Source organism: Rhinoraja longicauda, chromosome 7 (genome assembly GCF_053455715.1).
Source record: "Rhinoraja longicauda isolate Sanriku21f chromosome 7, sRhiLon1.1, whole genome shotgun sequence".
In the NCBI taxonomy this organism is placed as follows: Eukaryota; Metazoa; Chordata; class Chondrichthyes; order Rajiformes; family Arhynchobatidae; genus Rhinoraja; species Rhinoraja longicauda.
Window position 1 is genome coordinate 64,844,077 of NC_135959.1, and position 15,096 is coordinate 64,859,172.

The following is a 15,096-nucleotide window of genomic DNA, read 5'->3' on the forward strand; positions in this document are numbered from 1 at the left end:
CTATTCTAATTATAGGTGAAATTTACAAAATGCTTCAAGCTTGTTGAATAGTAAAATGTAGGTCTTGGAGAGTGAATTGTATTGAAGATTTTGAAAGACTTACTCTCATGTTGTGTAGGAAAATAACTGCAGATGCTGGTACAAATCGAAGGTATCACAAAATGCTGGAGTAACTCAGCAGGCCAGGCAGCATCTAGGAGAGAGGGAATGGGTGACGTTTCGGGTCGAGACCCTTCTTCAGTCTGAAGAAGGGTCTCAACCCGAAACGTCACCCATTCCCTCTCTCCTGAGATGCTGTCTGACCTGCTGAGTTACTCCAGCATTTTGTGATACTCTCATGTTGTGTCAATGCATGGCCCCATAGATACTATTTATATGGACTCCCAGACCACATAATGCAAACTCCACATGGACAGCACTGGAGGTCAGGATCAAACCCAGGTCTCTGACACTGTGAGGCTGTAGCTCCACCATTGGTACCACTGTGCCGCCCAACCAGTTAGATCACAGATCAGCTGGTTGGTAGGAACTGGGGATTCACTGATGTCTGTGGTGTAATTTTCAAGTTATGTAGGTATGAGGTTAATTGTACTTACACAAACAGCAATGTTTGTTGTGGAGGCTTGCACGATTTTTCATTGAGTGGTTGTACAGTGTTGAGGGACTTGGGAGCAAGTTGCATCTTTCTATGTTCCTAATGAGAATAGCAACCAGCATACTTACATTCAATTCTATTGTGATTCACTCTCAATTTAATCTTCATGTAGGATCCTTCATACAAAAGGCAGCATAATGGATAGCTTTTGCAGTGATAGAATTGAATCAATTTTGAGATGAAAAAAAATTATATTCAGCAATTTGACAAATAGCAGCAAGTCCCAGAGTGTGAGATATTGTTTTGTCCTTTGCATGTAAGCTACAATCTGCCAGAACCAATACCCTAAAAGTTATAAACACAATGAATTTCATTCCATTGATTTCCATTTTGAAAATTCGTATCAGTGGCAGATGATGTATTTCAGCAGTAAAATTCAACACTTCTTGAGTGGAATTTAAAGACCAAAGCGAATGTATTATTACTTCTTAATGATTGTAAAGCAGTCAAAGTAAATAGTTCAAAAGCAAGGAAACACAGAGTCGTGGAGCATGGATTCAGGCTCGTCAGCCCAAATGTGTAGGAAGGAACTGCAGATGCTGGTTTAAACCGAAGATAGACACAAAATGTAAGAGTAACTCAGCGGGACAGGCAGCATCTCTGGAGATTCCTTCTCTCCAGAGATGTTGTTTGTCCTGCTGAGTTACTCCAACATTTTGTGTCTATCTCAGACTGAAGAAGGGTCTCGACCCAAAACGTCACCCATTCCTTCTTTCCAGAGATGCAGCCTGTCCCGCTGAGTTACTCCAGCTTTTTGTGTCCATCTTCAGCCCAAGTGCAGGCCTACCAAGATGCCTCGTCTATGCTAGTCCCAGTTATCTGCGTTTGGCCCATATCTCTCCAACACATATCTATCAATATACATCCAGGCTAAATGCTGATGTAGTACCTGCCTCATTTAAATGCTGTTGCAGCACGGTGCCTCTACTACCTCCAGCAACCCTTATGTCTGCCATCCACTGAGTGAAAAGGTTGCCCCTCGGGTTCATATTAAATCCTACCACTCTCACCTTTAACATTCTTGATTAGTACGGGTGTCTGAGGTTATGCGGAGAAGGCAGCAGAATGGGGTTAGGAGGGAAAGATATGTCAGCCATGATTGAATGGCGGAATAGACTTGAAGGGCCGAATGGCCTAATTCTACTCCTATTCCTTATGACCTTATAACATTTGTGCTCTTGTTTTTGATTCCCCTACTCTGGGTAAAAGACTGTACATTCACCCTTTTTATTCCCTCATGATTTTATACATTTCTATAAGATCGCTCCTCAGCCTCCTGCACTCCATGAATAAAGTCCTAGCCTGCTCATCCTCTCCCTATGGCTCAGCCTCTCAAGTTCTGACAACGTCCTCATAAATCTTCTCTCCACTCTTTCTAACTTAATATTATTCTCCCTTTAGCAAGTTGACCAAAACACAATACAAGATTTTGTGTGGCTTCACCAGCGTATTGTACAATTGTAACCTAATTTCCCAACTTCTATGCTTAATACCCTGACTGTTGAAGGCCAATGCACCAAAAGCCTTCTTGATCAGCCTATCCACCAGTGACGTCACTTTCAGGAAATTATGTACCTGTACTCCTAGATCCCTCTGCTCTGCAACACACTCCATGGCCCAACCATTCACTGTGAATGCCCTGCCCTGGTTTGACTTCCCAAAATTCAAAGCCTCGCACTTCAGTGCATTAAACTCCATCAGCCATTCCTCGACCCACTTGTCCAACCGATCAAGATCCTGCTGCAATTCTGACAACCATCTTCCCTACGATATCACCCACTTTGGTGTCATCTGCAAATTACTAATCATGCTTTGTACATTTTCATCCAAATCATTAATCCTTGAGACACAGGCTTCCAGTCTGAAAAACACCCTTCCACTTCTGCCCTCTGCTTCCTTCCATGAAGTCAATTATGTGCCTAGTTAGCTAGCTCTCCCTAGATCCCATGTAATCTAACCTTCCAGAGTGGCTTCGAAAGTGGAACCTTATTAAAAGCCTTTATAAGCCTATATGAAGTCCACATAGACAATGCCTATGGCCCATCCCTCATCATCCCTTTTGTTTACATCTCCAAAATAGTGAATCAAATCCATAAGATATGATCTCTCGCGTACAAAACCATGCTAGCTATCCCCAAAGGCTCTAATCTATCCAAATGCGTATATATCTTATGCCTCAGTATTCTGTCCAGTAACTTATTTACCACAGATGTTTGGCAAACTGATCTATAGTTCCCAGGTTTTTCCTTGCAGCTCTTCTTATATAGTACAGTAGCCACTATCCGGTCTTGCAATACATCACCTGTATTTAACAATGATTCAAATATCTCTGCTACGGCTTCAATAATTTCCTCTGTAGCTTCCCACAGCATCCTCGGACATATATGATCAGGCCCAGGCGATTTATCTGCCTTCATATGCCCTAGGATGTTCAGTACCTTCCAGTAATTTAGTGTCCAAAACCAGTCCAGTACCTCAAGGTCAGCAAGACAAAGGAGAGAGTGATCGACTTCAGGAAGCGAGGTGGTACACATACCCCGGTTTACGTTGACTGTGCTGAAGTAGAGATGTTTGAAATCTCCAAATTCCTAGGAGTAAATATCACCTACAACTTCTCCTGGACCATCCATATTGAAGCAATTGCCAAGAAAGCACACCAACGCCTCTACTTTCGTAGAAGGCTTAGGGAGTTTTGTATGTCCCCAACAACACCCGACAACTTCTACAGATGTGCCGTGGAAAGCATGTTATTAGGATGCATCACAGCATGGTTTGGGAACAGCTCCATCCAAGACCACAAGAAATTGCAGAGAATTGTGGACACAACGCAGACCATCGCACAAACCAACCTCCCTTCCATTGATTCCATTTACACCTCACTCTTCCTCGGCAAGGCCAGCAGCATAATCGAGGATGAGTCGCACCCTTGCATTTCCTTCTTCTCCCCTCTCCCATCGGGCAAAAGGTATAGAAGTGTGAAAGCACACACCTCCAGATTAAGGGACAGTTTCTTCCCAGCTGTTATCAGGCAACTGAACCATCCTACCGCAACCAGAGAGCAGTCCTGATCTACTATCTACCTCATTGGTGACCCTCGGACTATCTTTGTTCGGACTTTACTGGCTTTACCTTACGCTAAACATTATTCCCTTATCATGTATCTCTATTCTGTTAATGGATCGATTGTAATCATGTATTGTCTTTCCGCTGACTGGTTAGCACGCAACTAAAAGCTTTTCACTGTACCTCGGTTCATGTGACAATAAACTAAACTGATTTTCTTTGATCGGATTCTACTGGCTTTATCTTGCACTAAATATTATGAACCTGTTAGTCTGTTTGTCATGTATCTCTACACTGTGGATGACTTGATTGTAATCATGTATTGTCTTTCCACTGACTGGTTAGCACGGAACAAAACCTTTTCACTGTACTGCAGTATACGTTTCAATAAACTAAACTCACAACTGAACTCAACCACTATAAAAAGGATTGTCCGCAAGACATATCCATTAGAATTAGCTGGCGCTGATCAATTTTTAATATTAACTCCGTTTTCCTTTCTCCGCTGATGGCTGAATGCTGGGAATTTCCAGCGATCCATTTTATTTCAGATTTCCACCTCATGCCATGTTTGGTATTTCAGAGTTCCAGCACTGAGTTTTTTTTCTCTCTCTCTCTTCCATTCTCATATTTCTCCTTCTGTGAAGTCCTCTCCAGCCAGATCAGCTATAACTAACAAGCATTTGCCACCATCTCTCAGAGTGCACCGTTCACTTTTACGTCATTCAGTCTCTATCAGTTCACCTCATCACAAACATCCCCTTAGTATCCATTAGCACTCCCACTTCTCGGCAACTTCAAACATATTTGATTTCTAACTTTTCCTAATCTTGATGAAAAATCATCAATCTGAAACATTAACTTTGTTTTTTCTCTCCACAGACATTTTCTGACCATCGGAGTATTTCACATATTTTCTGTATTTGTTAAGGTAAAATGTCTTTTTCCACAATGGAAGTTAACACTGCACAACATTAAGATTTAACTTATGTCATAAGGTCATATGGAATAGGAGTAGAATTAGGCCATTCGGCCCATCAAGCCTACGCCATTCAATCATGGCTGATCTATCTTTCCCTCCTCATCCCATTTGCCTGCCTTCTCCCCATAACCTCTGACACCCATACTAATCAAGACCCTATCTATCTCTGTCTTAAAAGTATCCACTGACTTGGCCTCTGCAGCCATCTGTGGCAAAGAATTCCACAGATTCACCACCCTCTGACTAAAAATAAATCTCCTCATCTCCTTCCTAAAAGAATGTCCTTTAATTCTGAAGCTATGACCTCTAGTTCGAAAGAACAAAGTTTTTAAAATCTGTATAAAACAACAAATAGTAGTACTTTTTCTGATAAAAACACATCTCACAGCTGTTGTTCAACACATTAAACATCATGACTGTCCAATATTTCCATCTTTCCAGCAAAGGACTTAACTCAAGTAGAAATTCACCTTGTCTGCACTGCTAAATACACCATATTAGAGCAACTGCACTGTAAGCCATACCTCGTCATTGTTTACAAATAATCTTGTTGGAAGGATCCAAAACCATTGGGTTTTGCGCTGGGAAGATTTCCCAGTGTAGATTATATTTCAGTAAATACATTTCACATTTCTCGTACCGGCTTCCACTTCCAACCCTAAGATGATCCTCGCACCCACTAAGGCAATTCCAAACCCAACTCTTAGAAGTTGGGAGGTCATGTTGCAGTTGGACAAGAAGTTGGTGAGACTGCATTAAGAGTATTGGGTTCAGTTCTGGGGACCATGTTATAGGAAATATATTGTGACGGTTGAATGGGTTCAGAGAAGATTTACGAGGATGTTGCCAGGACTTGAAGGTCTGAGCTATAGGGAGAGGTTGAGTAGGCTGGGTCTCTATTCCATGGAGCACAGAAGGATGAGGGGTGATCCTGCAGAGGTGTGCAAAATCATGAAAGGAATAAATCGGGTAGATGCACAGAATCTCTTGCCCAGAGTAGGGGAATCGAGGACCAGAGGACATAGGTGATGGGGAAGGGGAAAAGATTTAATAGGAATCTGAGGGGTAACTTTTTCACACAAAGGGTGGTGGGTGTATGGAACAAGCTGCCAGAGAAGGTAGTTGAGGCTGGGACTATCCCATCATTTATGAAACAGTTTGACAGGTACATGGATAGGACAGGTTTGGTGGGATATGGGTCAAACACAGGCAAGAAGGACTAGTGTAGCTGGGACATGTTGGCTGGTGTGGGCAAGTTGGGCCGAATGGCCTGTTTCCACACTGTATCACTCTATGACTCTATGACTCTGTGCTTCACTAGCAGTTAATCATGAATTTTTGCTCCCCTGTCCAAACCAACCCCTTTAGCTGCAAATACCTTCTGCTGTCTCTGCTATCCACATCTCAATTGTACATTCATTCATATCAATGGGACCAAATTTCAGAAGTGAAGCAGCCACTGCGGTCACACATGTAGCACAATCCAATAAGAACTTCTTTCCAAATGACTTAATTAACAGGACTAGGTTGCATGATTATATAATCTAATGAGATCCTTGGTACTTACATAGGACATATAACACAGTAATAGGCCATTTGACCCAAACATGTAGAATCACACTCAGTCTGAAGAAGGGTCTTGACCCAAAATGTCACTTATTCATTTTCTCCAGAGAAGTTGCCTGACCCGCTGTTATTCCAGCAGTTTTTGTTTATCTTCAGTGTAAACCAGCATCTGTGGTTCCTCCCTACACATGCACAATTGGGATATACAGATTGCTGAGGATTACATTCTTCATTTACTTAATATCCATTTCAAAATCATGAACAACCTACATAAGTATATACATGCATTGCTCTCTGGTGTATTTGAACTAATAAATCATTTAATGCCACTATGGCATCATGCAACTCTGATGAAACTGTACTCACTAAAGCAGGCTGCAATGAACTAACCAAACGCCACACATTCAAAATTATCCCTGTTTGGAGTGCTGTATCAAGGCATTACATGGTATCAAAGTCCACAGAAAAAGAATGTACCAAGGGATTGGCAGCTGTGCTACAGTTTCTAGCTGCTCTGGTTACAGGCCCACCGTAATAAATGACTTGTTGTGCGTAGATCTTGCATTTACCCTGTGCTCCACACCACAAGGCACCCCAGTAGTGGAACTGCTTGCTGCAAATGTTTTTCTGAGTTGTGGATGCCTTCAGCCACACGTGCTAAATCATAAAAGTTCACAATGAAATAGAATTGCACTGGAGTATTGTGTCTGGATATACCATCAGTCGACAATCACTGCTTTCTCCCTGTTGGTTTTTGTTGTCTGAAATAATGTTGGTCACAGACATTGATGGTCACACGATAGATGGCCAGAAAGCTTTTCTCCAGACTGCTGAGCCAACAGTCGGCTCCTCGTTCCCTGTTGGTTTTTGTTGCTATCCCCAACTGTCTACCATCTTCTCTTACAAAACTCAAGGAAGTGTTCTGGTGAAAATCTCATCGTATATCTGGTGTTGTGCCCCTCCTGGGTGGACAGGTACTGGTGTACGTCAGCTTTAGCTGTGGCTGTGAGTGTTGGTGGGTATATGAACGGGTGGGCAGAAATTTGAATGCTGGGCCAGGGCTGGTCTTGCAGAAGTTCCTGCTAGAGGTTGCATCGCATCAAGCAGTGTGTGATGTTGCTGTGGTATGGACATGAATGATTCTGTCATCACCACTTCAGTAGACAAGGTTCCATCCGTCCATGAGCATAAAGGACCGTCCTTCTCTGCACCTTATTCTTTATGAGTATAGCAGTTGGGAGGTCACGTTGCAGTTGTATAAGACGTTGGTGAGGCCACATTTAGAGTATTGTGTGCAGTTCTGGCCACCATGTTATAGGAAAGATGTTGTCAAGCTGGAAAGGGTACAGAGAAGATTTACAAGGATGTTGCCAGGGCTAGATGGTCTGAGCTATAGGGAGAGGTTGAGTAGGCTGGGACTCTATTCCTTGGAGCGCAGGAGGATGAGGGGTGATCTTATTGAGGCTTATAAAATCATAAGAAGAATAGATTGGTAGATGCACCGAGACTCTTGCCCAGAGTAGATGAATCGACGACCATGGGTTAAGGTGAAGGGGAAAAGATTTGATAGGAATCTGAGGGGTAACATTTCACAAAAAGCTGCCAGAGGAGGTTGTTGACGCAGTGACTATCCCAACATTTAAGAAACGTTGGGTTAGACAGGTACATGGATAGGACAGTTTGGAGGGATATGGACCAAAAGCAGGCACATGGGTCTAGTGTAGCTGGGACATGTTGGCCGGAATGGGCAAGTTGGGCTGAAGGCCCTGTTTCTATACTGTATCAGTATCTCTCTGATTCTCTGACTTTGACTTTATAGGAAATTTGTAAAATTGGACATCCATTTTGTCACAGATTTCCCAAAACATTGGTTGCAAACAATAAACCTTTCCAATTTAAGAACTGCAGACATGATTTCACACCGTGTTGTCTGCCTTCAGATTGTGTTGTGTGCTCATGAAAGTCCTTGTCATTGATATGTGCTATAACAATAAATTGCACAGATAGTACTGATTGAAACCAACAAACATGTTCATGAGCTGGAGTCTGAATTCCACGTGCCTTCTGCAGGTTCCCAACATCTTGTTTACCAATTCCACCTTGACACAGCCCTTTGGAAGAAAGGAAATAAATAATACTCTCGGGATCAGGCAACCCCAGCAGCATAATCAAGGACGAGTCACAACCTGGCCACTCCCTCTTCTCCCCTCTCCCATCAGGCAAAAGGTACAGAAGTGTGAAAACTCACATCTCCAGATTCAGGGACAGTTTCTTCCCAGCTGTTATCAGGCAACTGAATCATCCTACCACAACCAGAGAGCAAGCAGTCTGAACTACTATCCACCTCGTTGGTGACCCTTGGACTATCCTTGATCAGACTTTGCTGGCTTTACCTTGAGTTAAAAGTTAGTCTCTTATAATGCATCTATACACTGTTAATTGGCTGAATTTAATCATGTATTGCCTTTCCGCTGACTGGATAGCGTGCAACAAAAAGTTTTTCACTGTACCTCGGTTCATGTGACAATAAACTAAACTGAACAAAACTGAACAGAAACTGAACTGAATATGTTATGTAACCATGTAACCTGAGAAAGTTACTAAGTTTATCACAGTCAAGTCAAGTCAAGTCAAGTCAAATTTATTTGTCACATACACATACACGATGTGCAGTGAAATGAAAGTGGCAATGCCTGCGGGTTGATTCCATGGGTTAAATTTACAGTATTATTCAAGGAACTCATCATCCACAGAGGCACATGGTCCTTCAGCATATGAGCAACAACTCAGATCTGTAAAAAAAAACACCATGTTGAAGATAAATCAAGATAAGTATTTGAAGAAAGACACGAAGTGTTGGAATAAACGAGTTGGTCAGATCTCTAGAGATCTAGATGGGTGACGTTTTGGGTCAGGACCCTTCTTCAGACTATCAGTGTATGTCATCTAACACTCACTTATTCATGAGTTGTCTCATCTTCCTTAGAAAGTGTATAGGAAAGAACTGCAGATGCTGGTTTAAATCGAAGGTAGACACAAAACACTGGAGTTACTCACACAAAAAACAGGCAGCTTATCTGGAGAGAAGGAATCGGTGACATTTCAGGTCGAGACCCTTCTTTTGTTCTTCAGTTCTTTCCTACATTTTGTGGCTACCTTCGATTTAAACCAGCATCTTCAGTTCTTTCCTAACGTCACCCATTCTATAGAAAGGATACAGGTAGAATCTCTAATCTGGAAGGCCTCTGAAATAACTTGCCAATCACTTTAATATCAAGAGTGGCTTTTTCCTTGGAATTCTAAAACAAAATAAGGGGTGAATTAATTGCAGTTCAAAAGAAATTAAGTGGAAGGAATCCTGTAGTTAAAGATGTTTTGGGGGAAATCCTGGGACAGGCGTCAAGGTGAAATTATTAGAGCTATCATTTTTGGGCTTAAGTTAGGAAATGTTTGGCAGAAATTTGCAACACTACTCAATAAAACACATAATCCCAGGTCAATTGTACATTTCAAAGCTGAGAATGGCAATCAAAAGAATTCACAAATTGGGGAAAAAAAGGTTGATTTATAGAATTGTCAAAAATTAGCCACAACTTTACTGAATGACTGATTAGGGCTCAGCAGTTAATTGGCCGCTTCTTCCTATGCATGAAACCTACCTTTATATTGCTTGAGGAACTAGCAGTTCAAAAGCCTCTCGCGTTCTTTGAAGATATTTTGGTGAACATCAATCTGTCAATGGCTGAAGTGGTCTCTGATCTAAGCCACCCTTCAGCAGAAAACTCTTCAAGTCATAGACCTGCCTGCATTTCATTAGCTGAGGCTCCTTAAATCCATGAGAAGGCCAGAGCAATATATTTTCAGAAATAGAACTTGGATAATGTGAAATACTGCTGGAATGAGATTTTTTTCCCATTAATTTGAGGCGAGTATATAGCAGGTGGGAAAGGGACTGGTATAACATTGCAAACATTACAACCATTTTCTGTTTTTGTTTAGCAGAATGCATAAAGTCAACATAAAGTTACCTACAATGAAATTGATTTGGCTTTCATGTAAAGTGAAAATGCACTTTTATCGTGGTTCTGCAAATGTCATTATTATCTTTTTTTCAATCCGTTATTGACAATCTTTTCAGTTCCATTTCATTTGCTGATTTGAATCTGAGTCACATTTTGGGCACATTGAACTTGAAGGTCTTTCTATCATTAATACGATCATCTGGAATCTGAGTACTTTTCAAGCCATATAGTTTGCTGTATATTTAGGATGTATTTGTAATACATCCTAAATGTGCCTGGTAGGATTAGCACACAAATTAATATGAAGTGGGGAGGAGAAATAAATATTAAGAATGGAAGAAGCCCCTCGGCTTCCAAAGCCTCCTCAGTTAGTCAAACATTGCTGTTCTGCACCTCAACTCCATTCTCACCATTGCCCCCTAATTCTTCACACAATCAGATAACAAAAATCTATCAAAGCTTGTCTGGAGAACTCCAATTATTCTTACATCCTCAAATTTCCGTCGGAGTGCCTTCCAGGCTTCTACTACTCTATTTCCTCACCTCATTTTTGCTTGGCCTGATCTGATTTTAAGATTAAATAAAATATCATCATACATTTCTTATCTATTAATGTACACGATGGCAAGGTGGAGTTCATTCTCCCTGAGTAGATGGGATATTGGGGAGGAAGTGTAGGCCTGAACTTGTTAGGAAACTTAGAAAACATAGAAAATAGGTGCAGGAGTAGGCCATTCGGCCCCTTGAGCCAGCACCGCCATTCAATGTGATCATGGGTGATCATGCAAAATCAGTACCCCATTCCATTTTTTTCCCGATATCCCTTGATTCTGTTAACCCTAAGAGCTATATCTAACTCTCCTGAAAACATATTCATGTAAATGCTGCATTACAAGGTCCAGTGTTCAACTGCATTATAAAATTCCCCTTCGTTAATTTCTCCATCTTCAGCAAACCCCTGTGAGAGAGCCTCTATGATTCTTATCTTCACGCTGGTTATTTGAAGAAAATAACGCAACAGAACTGGGAACAGTCTGTGGTCTTTTTCTCCCTTGGTGCATCCAAGGTAACTAAGATAAGTAATTGCTCCCTTAAATCACTGTGCCGCCCTTCCACACACAATGGCTCCAACATTTTTCAAGCCATTCCTTTGGAGTATTGAGGACAAAAATTTGCATTGGTAAAATGTTGTCATCAATTGGGATGTATCATAATTAAATCTGAAACTATATCCATGGTGCACCATGGGTGGGCAAGCAGCCTCTCTCGCAAGAATATGATCACCTTCTGTATTTCGCATTATAAAAATTGTGAAATACTTGGAGTTGCAAACTTCATTCAGCGTTCTCGTGTCTTTTTGTTCGAAGATGCGGCGCAATCTTACTTTGGCTGCTGCGAGAGATTAAAACATGTGCTCCACATGTCGGTCATGGATGTGTCCTTCTTCAAAAAGTTTAGCTTTCTTGAAAAATTGAGGCAACAAAGTGCTTGAGTAACTCAGTGGTTCTGCAGCATCTCTGAAGTGCATGGATACGTTACAGACACAAAATGCTGGAGTAACTCAGCGAGACAGGCAGGATCTCCGGAGAGAAGGAATGGGTGACGTTTCAGGTCGTGATCCTTTTTCCAAAGAAGGGTTTCGACCCAAAACATCAGAGTCTGAAGATGGGTTGACCCAAAACTTCACCCATTGAGTCTGAGGAAGGGTCTTGACCCAAAACGTCACCCGTTCCTTCTCTCCAGAAATGCTGCCTGTCCCATTGTGTTGCTCCAGCATTTTGTGTCTATCTTCGATGTAAACCTGCATCTGCGGTTCTTTCCTACAGATGAATAGGTGATGTTTTGGGTCAGGGCCCATCTTTAGATTGATTGGAGTAGTGGGGGAGAAATCTGGAAGAGAGATGGGGTTGGGACAAAGCCTGGCAAGTGATAGCTGTATAAGAAAATAACTGCAGATGCTGGTACAAATCGATTTATTCACAAAATGCTGGAGTAACTCAGCAGGTCAGGCAGCATCTCGGGAGAGAAGGAATGGGTGACGTTTCGGGTCGAGACCCTTCTTCAGTCTGAAGAAAGGTCTAGACCCGAAACGTCACCCATTCCTTCTGTCCCGAGATGCTGCCTGACCTGCTGAGTTACTCCAGCATTTTGTGAATAAATCGAAGTGATGGCTGTATATAGGTGTGGGGTGGTGATTGGCAGTTGGGTGGACAAAGGCCAGAGGTGAAAAGACAAAAAGATGTGAGGTAAGGAGTCAAGGAGAAAAGAGGCATGGAATATGAAGCCAACCAGAGGGATGTAAGTGGAAGGAAGCTGGGGGAATGGGGAATGGGGAATGGGATAGTGAGAGAAATGGGTGTGCAGCCAGGTAAGGCACGGGGAAGAGGTAAAGGAAAAAGTAGGGGGTTGGGGAGGTGGGGTGGGGTGGGGGGGGGGGGGGGGGTGTTTGGTGTTTAGGTACCTAAATTTAAAGAATTCAAATTTCATACTACTGGGTTGTAAATAATTAAACCGGAATATGAAGTACTGTTCTGGCAATGGAGGAGGCCCAGGACAGAAAAATCAGTGGAGTTATAGGAAGGGGAGTTAAAGTGGTTTACAACTAGAAGTGCATAAACCGCGTTAAAGGGGAGTTAATCTCTGGTTAGCTACTGGGAGATCCAGCAGGCCTTAACTTTTTGAAAGATGCCTGTTAAAAGAACAGGCATGCTTTTGTGATATGCCTGCAGTATTTAACAAGGTTAATCATATCATATCATATATATACAGCCGGAAACAGGCCTTTTCGGCCCTCCAAGTCCGTGCCGCCCAGCGATCCCCGCACATTAATACTATCCTACACCCACTAGGGACAATTTTTACATTTACCCAGCCAATTAACCTACATACCTGTACGTCTTTGGAGTGTGGGAGGAAACCGACGATCTCGGAGAAAACCCACGCAGGTCACGGGGAGAACGTACAAACTCCTTACAGTGCAGCACCCGTAGTCAGGATCGAACCTGAGTCTCCGGCGCTGCATTCGCTGTAAAGCAGCAACTCTACCGCTGCGCTACCGTACCGCCCTTATTTTTTTTTTTCGGAGAGAAAGAGAGAGAGCGAGAGAGCGAGAGTTAATGATATCTACACTGAGCAAGTAGGTACTGGCCTGGGTATCACTACCGCATTTAGGATAATCGACCAAGGAATTTTGGTATTATGACCAAAACATTTTATTTTTTAACATGATACTGCAACATTCTACCTCATCCTGCACATTGTAAGTATTGTTTCCAAAACATGGTGATTTGGCAAAATAAGTGATATTTTACTGTGACATTCAACAGGCATGAGGTGTCAGAAAATATAGGACAAGTACCAATTCTTAAGAGACCTTAGGCCAACTCATGTAGTGCTTAAAAGACTATCCTGTTTAAATATATGATTTATAGAAACACTAAACATGAGTAATAATAATTTAACAACTTAAGCTTGGACAGTGCTGTATTTATTGTGTGATAAATCTCATGCAAACACACCATTTTTTATTATTCATTTTTGGGATGTGATTGTCATTGACAAGGCCAGTATTTATCACCCATCTCTAATTGCCCTTCAAAATGCAGTGGCAAACCAATTCCTTGAATCTCTGCTGTTGTGCAGAGTGTTCTCGGATTTACACCCAGTGATAATGAGGGGGCAGCTATATTTCTGATCAGGACTTGGCACGGATTCTGCAGTTAGTGAAGTTGCCTTTTTCCTTCTTGGTGCTGGGGGACATGGGTTTGGGAAGCGCTGCCAGAGAAGGTTGTTAGTGGTGGGGAAGAAAGAGGGCTGGGAGTGGAGGGAATGAATGATGAGAATTCAAGGAACAACACCTCATATTTCGCTTGGGCATCTTACAGCCCAGCGGTATGAATATTGATTTCTCTAACTTTAAGTAACCCTTGCTTTCCCTCTCTCTGTCCCTCCCCCACCCTAGTTCTATGACTAGACTCACTGTCCTCCTGATTAATTTTACTGATTGTATGCCTCGTTGTTCATCTTCCCCTCAGCCAACAATGAAACATTCTCCATTTCCTTGATCACCCTCGGCTTTGATCTGTCGTTTTCACACCTTACCCTTCCATATCTCTCATTTCCCTCTGACTCTCAGTCTGAAGAAGGATCTCGACCTGAAACATCGCCTATTCCTTCTCTCCAGAGATGCTGCCTGTTGAGATGCTGAGTTAGCCCCAGCATTTGGTGCCTACTCTGGTAAACATCTTCCGTATTCGCTTCAAAGCCTTTCTGTAATTCGTAATTACACCCTTCCTGTAATTCGGTGACCAGAACTGCACACAATATTCTAAACGTCATCTAAAATAAGTTTTATAAAACTGCACATAACTTCTTCACGTTAATAATGAAGGCAAACATACCATCCACCTTCTTTACCACCTTATCTATCTCAGGATCTATGGACATGCACCCAAAGATCCATCTGCACATCAATGTTTCTGATGGTCCTGCCATTAACTGTGTTCTTTCCTGTTATATTTGACCACCCAAAGTGCAGCATATCACATGTGCTCGGATTAAACTCTATCTGCCATTTCTTTGCCCTTATTTTATTTCTCAATATCTCCATGAATTATTTGACAACCTTCCTCACCATCCATTCCTCCAAAAATGTTTGAGTCATCTGTTAACTTACTGATCAGCCCAGCTATATTCCTCTTCAAGCAATTTATATAAATATCACAAACAACAGTGGTCCCAGCACTGATTCTTGCGAAACATTATTGGTCAGAGTCTTCCAGTCAGAATAATCCCCCTCCCTGACTACC